The sequence below is a fragment of the Gracilinanus agilis genome, chromosome X, assembly GCF_016433145.1.
Source record: "Gracilinanus agilis isolate LMUSP501 chromosome X, AgileGrace, whole genome shotgun sequence".
Classification (NCBI taxonomy): Eukaryota; Metazoa; Chordata; class Mammalia; order Didelphimorphia; family Didelphidae; genus Gracilinanus; species Gracilinanus agilis.
In genome coordinates, this window is record NC_058136.1 from 77,596,441 (window position 1) to 77,611,409 (window position 14,969).

The window sequence follows — 14,969 nt, forward strand, 5'->3', positions numbered from 1 at the left end:
ATGTGAAAAAACTGGGAAGCTAAATCCACAGTTGGTGGACTTGTGAACTGATATAAAACTGTACATGACTGTGGACCCAATAATACTACTACTAGGTCTGTTCATTATAAAAGTTCTATCAGGAGGTAAACTCTGGTTTTACCTGATCCAAGCCCACAGAACTTCCCTGTATAAATTTCTTAAATAATTTCAATTCTAAAAACTCACCTTTGAAAAGAAACTGTAAGCCTCTCAAAATGAAATTTGTCCACAGGAGGAAGATTTCTCCATTCTTCCTGGAAATAATCCAAGGGACAATAGAGAACTAAGGTTAACTAAGTCATTCAGAGGCAAAAAGAAGCAGAACCTGATAATGCTTCTGAATGTGAACCAAGCCTACAAAAATTTTTACAGCAATATGTAGATAGGTAACCTCCCTTGAGCACATTTGGTATAAAGGAAGATAAAAAGGCATAAAGGGGCAAGAAAAGGAGGGATAAAGGAAATATCAGCTCATATCCCTGACTCTGGGTCAGCATATTAGAGTGGTCACATTTAGATCTTAGACACAGTCTACCTAAAGTGCTTTAGTCCTAGTATACCTCAGGCACCACAAACAGCCAGGCTATCCAAGGATGTTGGTATTCTAAAAGGAAATGAAGTGTGAGGAAAAAAATGAAAACAGACACCCAAATGTCTCAGAGCCTTGGAGTAGGAGCCAGGAAGGCCTGAGTTTCTTCCCATGTATTAGCTTCATTAAATTCCTTTATCAATTGGATTACCAAGAAGGTCAGGATCTGTGATAATGAAATTAAATCTGCTCTGCCCATTCTTAATCTAATTACCAAAGGTGAGAACATCCCCACTTAATTCACAAGTTGGGAGGTCTGTGATCCATGTGTGCTAGAGTGAGTGACTTATCAAAATTTACTGACTGCCTCCTGGGCAGTCCTAAGCAAAGGGTCTATGTACTCAATCCCTGGATTTATTCTGGCAGGGCTCCAGAGGCTCACCCGGAGAGCCCAAAGTCAATTAACAAGGGGTTTAGCCACAGGGGCTTTTCCCAATCAAGGGAGCCTCCTGGAGGCTGGTACCCTCAAGGAGGCTAAGGTAGTCAGCCTTCTTCACTTGCCACATGTAGTTCTAAGAGAAAGATTTAAGAACAGTCTAACCAAGTCCAAAGTCCTAGCCAGACCTCTCATCTCTCTACTTCCACTCTCTCTTATATTTTGTAAATAAATTACTAAAATCATTTTTGGAATTGATTTTTATTCAATTCTTGGTGACCACACCTTTAAATTAATATATCCAACCCAAAACCCTTTTTTCCCTTTTACAGATCCTGCTGGGTCAAATGGGATAACACACATATACTCCATAAATGATATATGTTTATTTTTGTAGTTGTAGTTACTACTGCAGTTTTTGATGTCATTATTCTGATTAATCCTGAAGAGAAAGGAAAAGACTTAGCATGCCTGAAATGGAAGAATGGAACCTGTCTATCACATTACCAGGAGAATTTTAAAGAAATGCCCAAAACCACCCTCAATGGCTACCTTCAAAAGGAAGAGAGATAATTGCAATAGGAAATCTGTGAAGAAGAGGGTGACTTCTTGAATACTCCAGGGTATCCCAGTCTTCAGAATGAGAAATACAAAAATTATAATAAACCTCAGGGAGTTGGATGAAAAGAGATGGTAACATTGATTGTATGGGTGGCCCTGGACATCATCATCTCTATGATATCCCTATTACTTGTAATTTATTTTCCTTCTGCCTTAATTTGATGCAGCCAAGAAGAAAGGAAATGACAAGGAAGAAAAAAAATATAAATGATGTGGAGACACACAAAAGGCAGTATGTAGTGGCCTGCATCTGGGGTCAGCTGAACAAAGGATCTAATTTGCATGTCACTCTTATTTTATGGATTAAGCCTCAGAAAAGCCCAAGGACCTCATTTCCCTTACTTGTCTGATATGGAGCTTTGAAATAAAGGGCAACTAAAAAGGCCTGTTAATCTAGCCTTTTTGGACCATGATTTTTTAGCAAAGTCAAGAATGTCAAGAAAGAAGGGATATATGTCTGAGGAAGAAAAACAATCACTGGCAAGCAGGGGACCAAATCCCTAAGAAGCCAAAATCTGACCAGAGGATCAGAAAGCTTGGAGTTCACATTGTAACTCATCTACTTACCAGATGTGCCAAGCTGATCAAATCATGTAACACCCCTCATCTTTAGGACTCTTCCCTAAAAAATTGGGGAAGTAAGTAAAATCACCAATCTCAAAGTTTGCTTTCAGGCTCAGAAGAAACACAAAAGGTACAGCTTAATATATACAAATGGATTCTTTCTTTCTTTAAAATTTATTTTATTTTTTTCCTCCAATTACATGTAAAAAAATAGTTTCCAATATTTAAAAAAAAATTGAGTTGAGTCTNTATATACAAATGGATTCTTTCTTTCTTTAAAATTTATTTTATTTTTTTCCTCCAATTACATGTAAAAAAATAGTTTCCAATATTTAAAAAAAAATTGAGTTGAGTCTCAAATTCTAACCCTACCGACTAAGCTAAGATGGTAAGCAATCTGATATAGACTTCAGAGGTGTAATTATGCAAAGCATTTCCCCATAATAATCCTTCTGTGGAAGGAAATGAACAAAAAATATTTTAAAAGAAAGTGAAAAAAGTTTGCTTTGGTCTGGATTCAGACTCTAACTGTTCTTTTTTCTGGAAACAGATGGGATTTTTAATTGTGAGTCCTTTGGGACTGTTTTGGATCATCTTATGGCTGAGAATATTGAAGTCATTCACAGTTGTTCATTCTAAAGTATTGCCATCACTTGTGTACAGTGTCCTCTTGGTTCAAATGTCTTTCTAGGTTTTTCTGAGCTCCTTCTATTTGTCATTTGTCATTTGTTGTATTCCATTACAATCATATACCAGCCATTCTATTCCCTCACTTTCCAATTCTTTGTCCCTCCCTCCCCCCAAAAAGAGTTGTTTTCAATCCCTTTTTAAAAATGTCTTTGGGATACAGATCCAGTAATCGTATTGCAATTTCATAGCCCTTTGGACACAGGTCCAAATTGCTCTCCAGAATGGTTGAATCAGTTCACAACTCCCCTATTAGTATCTCAATTTCTCCACATACCCTCTGACCTATATCCTTTTCTTTCTCTGTCATAATAGCCAATCTGCTAGGTGAGGGGTGGTACTTCAGGGTTGTTTTAAGTTGCATTCTCTAATTAATAGTGATTTAAAGCATTTTCTCACCTGGCTATAGAGAATTTTAATTAATTTGTCTGAGAAGTGCTGGTTCATATCCTTTAACTATTTATCAATTAAGGAATGACTTGTATTCTTATACATTCAACTCATTGCTCTATGTATTTGTAAAGTTGAAAAGACCTTGTACCCCTTTAAACTACATTACCCAAACTCCCTTTCACCATACCCATAACTCCTTAAGCCTTTTCCTATTGGTCATGGGTTTTCACAGGTGGATTTGATATGATTGTGTGGGCGTGGTGACGGGGTGTGGTAAAGGGTGAATTGGGACTCTTTCCCTGCGCTTTTAATAAAATCCTTAGGACTTCAACTGCCTTTAACTGCCCCCTCTCTGTTCTGGAGGGCACTATGGAATTCTTTGATGCAGCTTGAACCCTTCTCAGCAATATGGATCCCACACCATGAGCTCAAGAACTTGAAATAAGATTGAAGGACTTTTGCCACTGGCAATAAGTATTTACTTTGCCACCCTTGAATATATGCAGGATAAAGAAAAATGGAAAAAGGGAAATTAAAAAAGGAAGTTAAAAAAAAGAAATAAAGGCCCATAGCCATCATTCTGAATAAGGCAGAACAGGGTGGTCCTTTTCTACATACTATAATGAAAGGGTTTTGAGAAAGAGGTGCTAGCTATGAAGACCATAAATACCCAGTTAAGTGAAAAATGACAAAAAGGTGAAAGAAAATAAAACATAGGAGTAAAAATCGTGGCAGACAACTAAAAATGTAAGAGCATTGGACTAGGAGCCTGGAAGACCAAACCAGCCCTCTCACCTCTTCCACTTATGAGGTATGTCATCCTGGGCTGAGTACCTTGTCATTTCTTATCATCAAAAAAATTAATTCCTTTGTCAATTAGACTTCAAAGAGCACTGAAATTAGGGGTCTGCTATTGGTTCAAAAAAGATAAGATACATATATTATACTCCTTAAATAATAGTCATTCTTGCTTTTTAAAAATCCTTTTGTAGTTTAAATAATTGTTATTATATTTAATCATGAACACAAAGAAAAAGACTTTACAGGTCTGGATGACAAGAATAGAATCTGTCTATCACACTGTGGAAGAGTTCTTAGGCAAGGCCAAATGCCATCCTCAACAGTAGCCTTCTTCCATTCCCCCACCCCGCCAAAAAAAAGGAATGGAAGAGAATTACCTTTCAAAGGAAAGAGGGATGGCTGCAAATAAAATTTGTGAAGATGACTTCCAAAATCTTTGAAGGTATACCAGTCCTAGGAATAAAAAGTGCACAAATAATATTAAACCTCTAGGATTCAGAGGGAAAGGGAAGGCAAGACTGACAGTGTGGGTGGTCCTGGAAATCACTGCAGCAACCAACTCCTTGTAATTTAATTTACTGGCAATGCCAGTGATGAGGAAGAAGAAATAGGACCATGGGAGAAACATACTCAAGGCAGTATCTAGTGGCTAGCTTATTGGGTCAGCAAAGCAGAGACTCTAATGTACATGCTACTCACATTTTATCAAATAAAGCTTAGAAAAGTCCAAAGGCCTTACTTCCTTTACTTGCTTTATAAGGGTCTTTCAAGTAAAGGGCCCTGAAAAAGGCATGCAGTTTTAGCTATGTGGAGCAAAATCCCAGGCAATAAAATCACCTGTTTCACACTTTGCTTCAAGGCTCAAAAGTAACACAAAATGATTAGCTTGCTATATATGAGTTTTTTTCCCTTATTATAGATATGCATGGGCACTAACAAGGAATATGAGTCAGGAGTGCAGGAGAACAATTTAAAAGACCCATGAAGAACTAAAATCCCTGGCTTTTCTGGATCAAGACCCAGACCAACCTCTAAAATCTTAAGAACAAATTCAAATCTGAAAACTCACCTTTGAAAAGAAACAATGATCTTTTCTCAATGAAATTTGTCCAGAAGTGGAAGGTTGCTCAGTTCTTCAAGAGAAGAATCCTAGAACCCATAAATGGAGAAATAAGTTAAACTGTAAGGCATTGGGAGACAAAAAGGAGAACCTGATATCTAGGAAGAAGGAAAATGAAAGGGCATAAATGAGAGATAAAAGTAAATATAAATTCATGTCCCTGAGTTTGAGTTTAGTTGATCAAGGAGGTTGTATTCAGACCTCAGAAACAGTCTACTTAATGTTTTTCAATCCCAATCTAGGGTGCTAGTTATGGGAATCACAACCAGACAAGCCAAGGATGATCACATGGTGAAAAGAAATTAAGTATGAAGGTAAAAATTATCACAGACAGACAAACATTTTAGAGCTTTGGACTAGGAGCCAAGAAGTTCTGACCAGCCATCCCATCTCCTCCACTTATAAGATATGTTGTCTTGGGCTAAGTACTTTCCCATGCCTTAGCATCACTTAATTCTTTTGTCAATGGGACTTCAAGATATTTGAATCTAGAAACTCACCTCTGAAAAGTAATTGTGAGTTTTTAAAAATGAAATTTGTCCCCAGGAGGAAGATTGTTCAGTTCTTTGGGGGAATAATCCTAGAACCAATAAATGGAGAAATAAGGTTAACTTTAAGACACTGAGAGGCAAAAAGAAGAATATGTTATGGCAGTGTAATAATTAAAATTGGTTTGGTCAAATGTAATAGCTAAAAATTTGTTTTGACAAAATAATAATGGTTAAAAAAAGAATTGCTGTGGTTGCCATATATGAAGTTAACTTCTTAAGTCAAAATGTTGTTAGTAGCACTTAATAATTTAATTTAATATAAATATTGTAAAAGAAGGGAAATGTATGGGGGAAGCAGAAAATATTTCCGAGCCTACCACCCTAGAGCTCCTATCTGAAGAAATTCAGCTCACTTCCCAACAAAGTTCTGATCTCCACATGGAAGTCCAGTAGCCTCTTCAACAAGGGTCTCACCAATGTTAAGCCTCTTCCTTCTTCAGCTTGACTCGCCAATGCCGAATGTATGAATGAATCGCAGAAAAAGCCTCTTCTTCAGCCGAATTCCTTCTAAAATGTATCCTCAGGAGTCCTTGGGTTGGCTTTTTATATGCAGTTTCTCCACATCACTTCCTGTCTCTCTCCCACTTCACAGGAACCAATCACAGCCTCCCAATTTGCCTGGCACTGCCCAAAGGGGGTGCTTGTGGTCTTTGGGTGTATGTGTGTGTATGTGAGCTTTTTCTGTTAAGTAGGGGTACTTTAAGTTCTTGATTGAATAACTTAAAATAAACAAAGGGAATAAAAAAATTCCCTTTTACAGCAGAAAGGCCCCAGAATCTGTACTGAGCCTACAGTACTTTTCCCACTGGCAACATGTATTTATTCTGCTACGCTATCATTTAATATATCAAGGAGAAAGGAAAATGTAATGAAATGAAGGAAATATTCAAAAGGAACAGAAAAAGAAATCTAGGCCCATGCCATTAACTCTGGCTTCAGCTGAGTGGAGAGGTTCCTTTCAGACGTCAGACATGGTCTCTCCAATGGTCTTTGGCCTTGATATCCCTGGGATGCTGGTTAGGAGGAAGATGAATACCCAGGCTAGCCAAGGGTGATAGCACAATGAGAGGGAATGAAGTACAGAAGAAAAACTGATGACAAACAGTCAAATATCAAAGGCTTGGCTTAGGAGGCAAGAAAGACTAGGGGTATGGTCCTACTCTGAATACCTTCTCATGATTCAGAATCATTTAATTCTCCTGCCAATTAGGCTTCCAAGACATCAAAGTCTGAAATCTGCTATGTGGTTTAAGGAGATAACATTCACACATTGTACCCTTCCAGTGATATTTGTAGGAGTTGGTATTAAAATGATTATGATAGCTGGCTTTTATTACTGCTGTTATGATATTTAACCATGAAAAGAAAGGAAAAGACCTTGAAGGCCTAGGACACAAGAATGGAATCTTTCTATCATATGGCAGAGCTCTGAATCACTGCCAGATACCATTCCCAATGGTAACTTTCCATTTCACCCCCAAAGAAAAAAGATTTGAAAACACTTACCTTTGAAAGGGAACAGGGAAGGTCACAATAGGAAATCTGTAAACAAAGGACAACATCTCATATCTTCCAGACTATCCCAGTACTAGGGATGAGAAGTGAAGAGATGATGATAACCCTCTAGGATATAAAGAAAGAGATGGCAAGCTTGACTGCACGAGTGGTCCTGGAAATCATCCCAGTTATTAGGCTAATATAATAATATGCATTATATTATATATCTCAACCACTATCAATTTATTTTTCTACTGCTCCTATTCCATAGACTCAAGAGAAGGAACATGACAAGGAAAAAGAAAACGTGACTACAGGAAAGGCATACTCAAGGCAATGGCCAGTAGCCAGCATATGGGGTCAGCCAAGCAGAGTCTAATGTGCATGTCATTCACATTCTATCAAATAGGGCTTGAAAAAGACAAGGGCCTAATTCTGTCACTTGCTAGATAGTAGCCTTTCAAAACTTATTTCAGATTCTGGAGCTACTTCACCATGTCAGGTTCTCTTTTTGCCTCTTAATACCTTAAGGTGAACCTTATATCTCCATTTGTGGGTTCTAGGATTGAGAATTGAGAATTGAGAAATATTTCTTCTGTGTACAAATTGAATTTTAAAAAGCTCAGTCTTCCTTTCCAAAGATGAGTCTTCAAATTTAAATTTGTATAAACAAAATTAAGAAAGGAGAACCTGACTTGGCTGAGAGGTCCCAGAATCTGAAATGAACTTACAAAAACTTTAGCCACTGGCAATGTGTATTTATCTTGCCATTCTTGAATATACATAGAATGAAAGTAAATGAAATAAGGAAAGGAGGCAAAAGGAATTATAAGGCCATGTGGTCAGTTCATTAAGGAGATCTTTTTCAGACCCAAGATACTGTCTACCTAATGGCCTTTGGTCCCAATCCACCTGGGGTGCTAGATATAGAAAACATGACCACTGAGGCAATCCAAGGAGGGTGGCATGGTAAGAGGAAATGAAGTATGGGAGCAAAAATGATGGCAGAGAGCCAAATATTTTGGAGTCTTAGATTCAGAGCCAGGATGGCCCAACCAGCCATTCTGCCTCCTCCACTTATCCCAGGCCCAGTACCTTCCATTGTCTTAATATCACTAAATCTCTCTTTCAAATAGACTTCAAAAAGCATTGGAATAAGAAGTCTGCTGCTAGATTTTAAAAAAGATAACATAAGGGTAGCTAGGTGGCTTAGTAGATAGAGAGCCAAGCCTAGACCTAGGAAGTCCTAGGTTCAAATTTGGCCTCAGCTATATAACCCTGGACAAGTCACTTAACTAATCTCCATTGCCTAGACTATCCCACTCTTCTGAAGCCTTGGAACCAATATTTAGCATTAATTCTAAGACTGAAGGTAAAGGTTTTTAAAAAAAGTAACACAAAATGAAAATGTCTACATACAAGTGAGGTTGTTTTTTATTATTACAGATGTTCATGAACATTTCTAAAGAATGATAAATCAGAACTGCAGAAGAACAATGCAAAAGGTCAATGAAGAGATACACTCCCTGTCTTTGAAAGACCAAATTCCCAGATTTAATGTCTATAAATTTCATAAACAAATTCAAATTTAGAAACGAACCTTCAAAAAAAACAGTGAGCTTTTCAAAATGCAATTGTTCACAAGAGGAAGATTCTTCCTGGGAAGAGTTCTAGGAAAAGTAAATGGAGAAAGAAGGTTAATTTTAAGGCACTGAGAAGTAAAAAGGAGAATTTGACACTGAGGGGAGGCCCCAGAATCTGAAGTGAACCCTCAAGAACTTTTACCAGGGAGGTCCCTTTCAGAACTCAGAAAATTTCTACTTAATGGCCTTTGGTCCCAGTATACCTAGTGTGTTACATATGGGAACTATGAATGTCCAGGCAAAAGCATGGTGAAAGAAAATGAAGTACAGAAGCAAAACTGGTGGCAGCCAGTCAAATGACTTAAGAGTCTTGGCCGAAGATCCAGGAAGGTTCCATCAGCCACTTCTTTTTCTTATGAAGTATTTAATCTTGGGCAGAGTACTTTCCCACATCTTCATATCATTTAATTCCCTGTCAATTAGACTTCAAAGAACATTGGAAGAAGAGGTCTGCTGCTGCCACAAAAAAGATAACAGACAAATATTAAACCGTTTCAATGATATTTGTTGGGCTTGTGTTTGTTTTGAAATTGAAATTATTATTATGGAGGATTTTGTTCCTATTATTATTGTGATTAATCATGAACAGAGAGGCAAAGACCTGGCACACCTAGAGTGAAGGAATAGAATTTGTTCATCACATGAAGGCAGAATTATTAGGCAAGGTCAAATGCCATCCGCAACTGCAAAGTTCTTCCATTTTTCCCCAAAGAGAGAAGAATTCAAGAGTCTTACCATTCAAAAGGAAGAAGGACCATTGCAATAGGAAATTTGTGAACCAAGGGCAACTTCTCAAACCTTCCAGGGTCTCTGAGTCCTAGGAAGGAGAAATAGAAATAATGTTAAGCTCCGTGACTTGGAGGAAAAGAGTGTGTGTCCCTGGATATTGTCCTAGTTATTTGTCATCCCAAATATAAAGTAATTTATTTTCCTGCTGCCTCCATTCAATGGAACCAAGAGAAGAAGAATGAAAAGGAAAAAAATATGACCATGGGAGAGGTACACTCAAACCAGTGTCTAGGGGCCTGCCTATACAGTAAGCCAAACAGAGGGTCTAATATGCATGTCATTTACATTTATAGATTAGACCTTGGAAATATCTGAGGACCCTAATTCCTTCACTAATATGATAAATGGTTTTTGATTAAAGGGCCCCCAAAAAGTATGTACTTCTAGCTATGTAGGCCCTGAATTGTGGAGGAAGTTAAATATGAAAAGAAAGAATGCATGTGTAATAGGGGAGAGAAATGATGGATGCCTGTTGAGCATGGGCCTAAATTGCTAAGAGTCCATAACTTGACCTGCAGGGGCAGTTAGCCTGGACTTTGCAGCATCTCTCATACACTTAGCCACACTTTTCAAGGTTGCCAAGTCATATGACTTTGTGCATCCTTAGGTCTTGGCCCTGCAAAATCAGGTCAGGAAAATCACTCATCTCACAGTTTGCTCTGAGGTTCAAAAGTAACACAAAATGACTAGCCTGTTACACAATTGAGTTTTTCTTCTTCTTATGGATTTTCACAAGCATTTCCAAAGAAAGATGAATCTGAATGCAAGGGAACAAATATAAAAGGTCTATCAAGAGACAGACTTCCTGGATTTTCCTGATTGATACCTCCCAAGATCCAACCTCTATAAACCCACCTTTTGGAAGGAAATGGTGAGCTTTTCAAAATGAAAATTTGTTCACAGGAGGAAGACTGCTCAGTTCTTGCTGGGAAGAATCCTAAAACCCCTAAATGAAGAAATAAGGTTAAACTTAAGGCATCAAAAGGCAAAAAGGAGAACCTGACATGGAAGAGAAGCCCCAGAATCTGAACCAAGTCTGCAGGAACTTTTGTCATTGGCAATGTTTATTTATTTTGCCACCCTTGAATGTATCTAGGATAAAGGAAAATGAAATGGCATAAAATAAATATGAAAAGGAAGGGAAAAGAAAATATAGTCCCTGGCCCTAGGGTCAGTTGATCAATGACATCCTTTTAAGACCTCAGACATGGTCAACCTAATGGCCTTTAGTTCAAATATAACTGGAATGCTAGATATGGGGATCATGAACACCCAGGCAACTCAATGGCAATGGTATGGTGAAACAAAATGAAGTACAGAAGAAAAAATGATGGCAGAGAGCCAAACGTCTAGGAGTCTTGGACTACAATCCAGGAAGGCCCAGCCAGCCATCCTACCTCTTCCACTTATGAGGTGTGTTGTCCTGGACTGAGTACCTTCCCATGTCTTAGCATCATTTAATTACTTGGTCAATGAGACTTCAAAAAACATTGGAATAAGATATCTGCTCAAAAAAGAGAATATACATGTTATGCCCTTTCAGTGACATATGTTGTGGTTGTTTTGTAGATGAAATAATGATTTTTTTCCCAGTTTATCATTAATTTTTTTGAAGATTATATGTTTTATACAATTTTTAATAATCATTTTCTGACATTTTGCAATCTATGTTCTCTCCCTTCCTCCCTCTCTTCCCCTCCCTGTGATAGTAAGTGATATGATACAGGTTCTACATGTGTTATCATACAATATTTAATTCCATGTTCTTCATGAAGTGAAAGAAGACAAATAGCTTAGACTAGAAAAAAATTCATGGAGGAAATAAAGAGATGATTCAATCTGCATTAACTCCATCAGTCCCTTCTATGGTGATGAATAGCTTTTTCTTTTGTCATAAGTCCTTTGGGGGTTGCTTTAAATCCTTGAATTGCTGATAATAGTTATTATCCACAGTTGATCATTGTACTTTATTGCTGTATAATATTCTCCTAGTTCTGATCACTTCACTTTACATCATTTCTTTCAAGATTTTCCATGGTTTTTTTTATGATCATCCTATTCATTTCCCTTGGCACAGTATTATTCCTTTACAATCACATATACAACTTGTTCAGCCATTCCCCAAATGATAGGCATCCCTTCAGTTTCCAACTCTTTACCACCACAAAAAGAGTTGCTAAAAATATCTTTTTTGTCAGTAGGTCTTATTCTCCTATATTTAATATCTTTGGCACACAGATCTAATAGTGGTATTGCTGGTTTAATGGGTATGCACAGTTTTATGGCTCTTTAGAAATGATCCCAAATTGCTCTCCAGAATGATTGGATCAAGTTCACAGATCCACCAAGAGTATATTAGTGTCCTGATTTTCCCACATCTCATCCAAAATATATTTTTTTCCTTTTTCATCATATTAGCCAATTGAATAAGTGTGAGGTAGTACTTCCAAATTATTCTAATTTGCATTTTTCTAAATAATAGTGATTAGGAGCATTTTTTCCATATGACTAAAGATAGTTTTCATTTATTTATCTAAGAACTGTCTATTCATATCTTTTGAGCATTTATCAATTGGGGAGAATGGCTTGTATTTTTATACATTTCTATATATTTGTTTCTGTGATTAATCATGAATTGTAAGGCACTTCCTGGAGTCTAGGAATGGAATTAGTTCATCACATTAAGATGGAGTTATTAGGCAAGGTCAAATGCCACCCTAATGGTAACCTTCTTCTATTTTTCTCAAAAGAAAAGGGAATTGAAAAGACTTACTGTTCAAAACAAAGAGGGATAGTCCTAACGGAAAATTTGTGAATGATGGGCAACTTCTCAAATCTTCCATGGTGTCCCACAGTCCTAGGAATAAGAAATTGTGGAAAGTTAATACTAAATTACACTGTTTTTTGGCCCTTCCACCCAATGCCTTTTGATTTAAAAACTCAAACAGTTTTGATTATCAAGCTGAAAACTACCTCTCAGGCTATGTTGGTTCCTTATTTCTTTTTCTAAATGTAAAAACTGGCAGGATGGAGAACTGATCCTTGTTTATCCATAAACAAGAACTCTCTTGGGTGATGAAGTAATCAATAAGCTAGATAGATGCCATGTGTTAGTGACTTAGTGTAAGGAAGACCTGCCACTTCCTGTGCATATATTGACTTTAGGGATAGGAAATGGGGCTTTTCTCCCGAAGTCTGGCATCTCATCTGTTCATAATCAGATCTCTCATGTGTGGGCCCCATTTGGATTATTTTACCATCTCTTTGGACTCTTTTAGGGAGTTTGCTGGCTAGTTTAGAAATCTTGAGTAGTCTTTTAATAAAACAATACTAACAAAACTAAAAATACAGCCTCTATACAATTTCATTCATCACAAAGTACAGAAATAATGATAAGCCTCTTATATAAAAGATCAATCTTGTGTTTGGGAACATGATCCACTCTTTAATCAAAATGTTAAACTGGGAAAAAATGGAATTATTAAGTAGTCAGAAAAAACAAGTTTTTAATCAGGAGAGGGATAAGGGATTAGGACTTATCTATCTTATCTCTCCACACAGAGTCAGGTTATCAAAACCCACACAGAGCCCAAGGCTCTGTCTACTCTGGATACCAATCTCTGGGAGAAATCACCAGGTGAGATGATAGCTCCAAAGAACCATGAAAACTGGGGAACTTATATACCTCTTAGGTAACTGAAGACAGGAGTATAGTTGATTGGCTTTACAACGGCTATAAAGAAATGAGGAGTCCTAGACAGAATTATTTGGGAGAAACTGATGCCTTACAATGGACAAAAAAAGGGAAAGATCCAGCCAAGGGCTGGGCCACCAGAGAAAGGACTTTGAAACAAAGGGAGAATCTACCAGGACAAAAAGAGTACTTAACATCTGATTGAGTCTGCTAGCTGCACCTAAAGTACTTTAAGATCTATTGTTAGTCTGAAACTCAGTCTAGGATTCTCATGTGACAAGGTCAAACTTGAGGTCTTTAGACTTCATGCTGCTACAGACTTGGGGTTCTCTTAGATTCCACATTGACATACCTTTGAAAGGGAAGAGGCATGGCTATAATAGGAAATCTGTGAACCAAGAGCAACTTCTCAAATCTTCCAGGCTACTCCTGTCCTAGGAATGAGAAGTACAGAAATGATGTCGTCTCTGGGAATTAAGAGGAAAAGAGATGGCAAAACTGATTTTGTGGATGGTCCTGGACATTCTTTCATCTATGTGACATCCCAACTACTTGAATTTTATTTTCCTCCTTCTTTTATTTGACAGAACCAAAAAAAAAGGATATGAAAAAGAAGAATGTAAGTACATTCAAGGCAATGTCCAGTGACCTGCATCTGAGGTTAGCTAAGCAATCTGGGATCCAATACACATGTTATTCATATTATATTAGGCCTTGGAAAAGCTAGAGGGGGCTCAATTCCCTCATTGACCAATAATGGCTTTTTAGGTAAAAGGCTCTTGAAAAGGCATGTAGTTATAGCTTTCTGCAGCCTGACTTTTTAGGTAGTGAAGAATGGCATGAAAGAATTCTTATCTGATAGGGGAGTAAAAATGATGGCTGAGTAGAAGAGGCCCCAGTCACTAAGAGTGAAAACCTGACCTTCAGAGTTAGAAAGCCTCAATTCCACATAGTAACTCATCCACTTACCAGACATGCCAAAATGGTCAAGTCACTTTTCCTTCTCATCTTCCACTGTGTCAACTGCAAAATAGGAGAAAGAAAATCACCCATCTCCCAGTTTGCTCTGAGGATATTAAAAAAACCCAAAAGGTCCAGCTTACTATCTACAAGTGAATTATTTTTAGAAAATATTATGGATGCCTATGAGCACTAACAAGTCAGCAGTGCATGGGGACTATTTAGAAAAGTTCATCAGCAAATAAACTCTTGCATTTCTTAGCCGAACACCTCTAGACCCAACCATTGTAAACTTCTTATACCAAACCCAACCTTTGTAAACTTCTTACACAAATACAGTTTTGGAAACTCACCTTGGAAAAAGAACAGTGAGCTTTTCAAAATGAATTTTATCAACAATCAGAAGATTGTTTAACTCTTCCTGGGAGTAATCCTAGGAACAATAAAAAGAGAAATAAGGTTAACCTTAAGGCACTGTGAGGCAAAAAAAAGAAGCTAATATTTGGGGGATGTCCTTGAGCTGCCCCTGAATACCCACAGGATCTCCCTCATTTGTCTGATAAAAGACTTTGAAGTAAAGGGTCTCTCAGAAGGCCTGTAGTTTTAGCTATGTGGACTCCAAATTTTTAGGGATGTGAAGAAAGACAAGAAAGAATGAATATC

The 14,969-nt window shown here is 37.5% G+C and overlaps 2 long non-coding RNA genes across 3 annotated transcripts; both read right to left on the bottom strand.

Moving 5' to 3' along the window:
* Positions 1 to 206: 206 nt before the first annotated feature.
* LOC123253430 lies at positions 207 to 9,676 on the bottom strand. 2 transcript variants are annotated; one of them, XR_006506612.1, is made up of 8 exons: positions 9,599 to 9,676; positions 8,821 to 8,890; positions 7,230 to 7,265; positions 5,673 to 5,752; positions 5,122 to 5,201; positions 4,430 to 4,505; positions 2,175 to 2,229; positions 207 to 275 (listed from the first exon to the last, which is right to left on the bottom strand). It is a non-coding gene; the product is annotated as an uncharacterized LOC123253430 (long non-coding RNA). The 2 variants fall into 2 exon arrangements; XR_006506611.1 differs by having other exon boundaries at positions 7,230 to 7,346.
* An 851-nt stretch (positions 9,677 to 10,527) lies between these two features.
* Positions 10,528 to 14,735, bottom strand: LOC123253431. The gene is made up of 5 exons (XR_006506613.1): positions 14,660 to 14,735; positions 14,316 to 14,369; positions 13,699 to 13,780; positions 12,426 to 12,509; positions 10,528 to 10,598 (listed from the first exon to the last, which is right to left on the bottom strand). It is a non-coding gene; the product is annotated as an uncharacterized LOC123253431 (long non-coding RNA).
* Between the last annotated feature and the right edge of the window lie 234 nt (positions 14,736 to 14,969).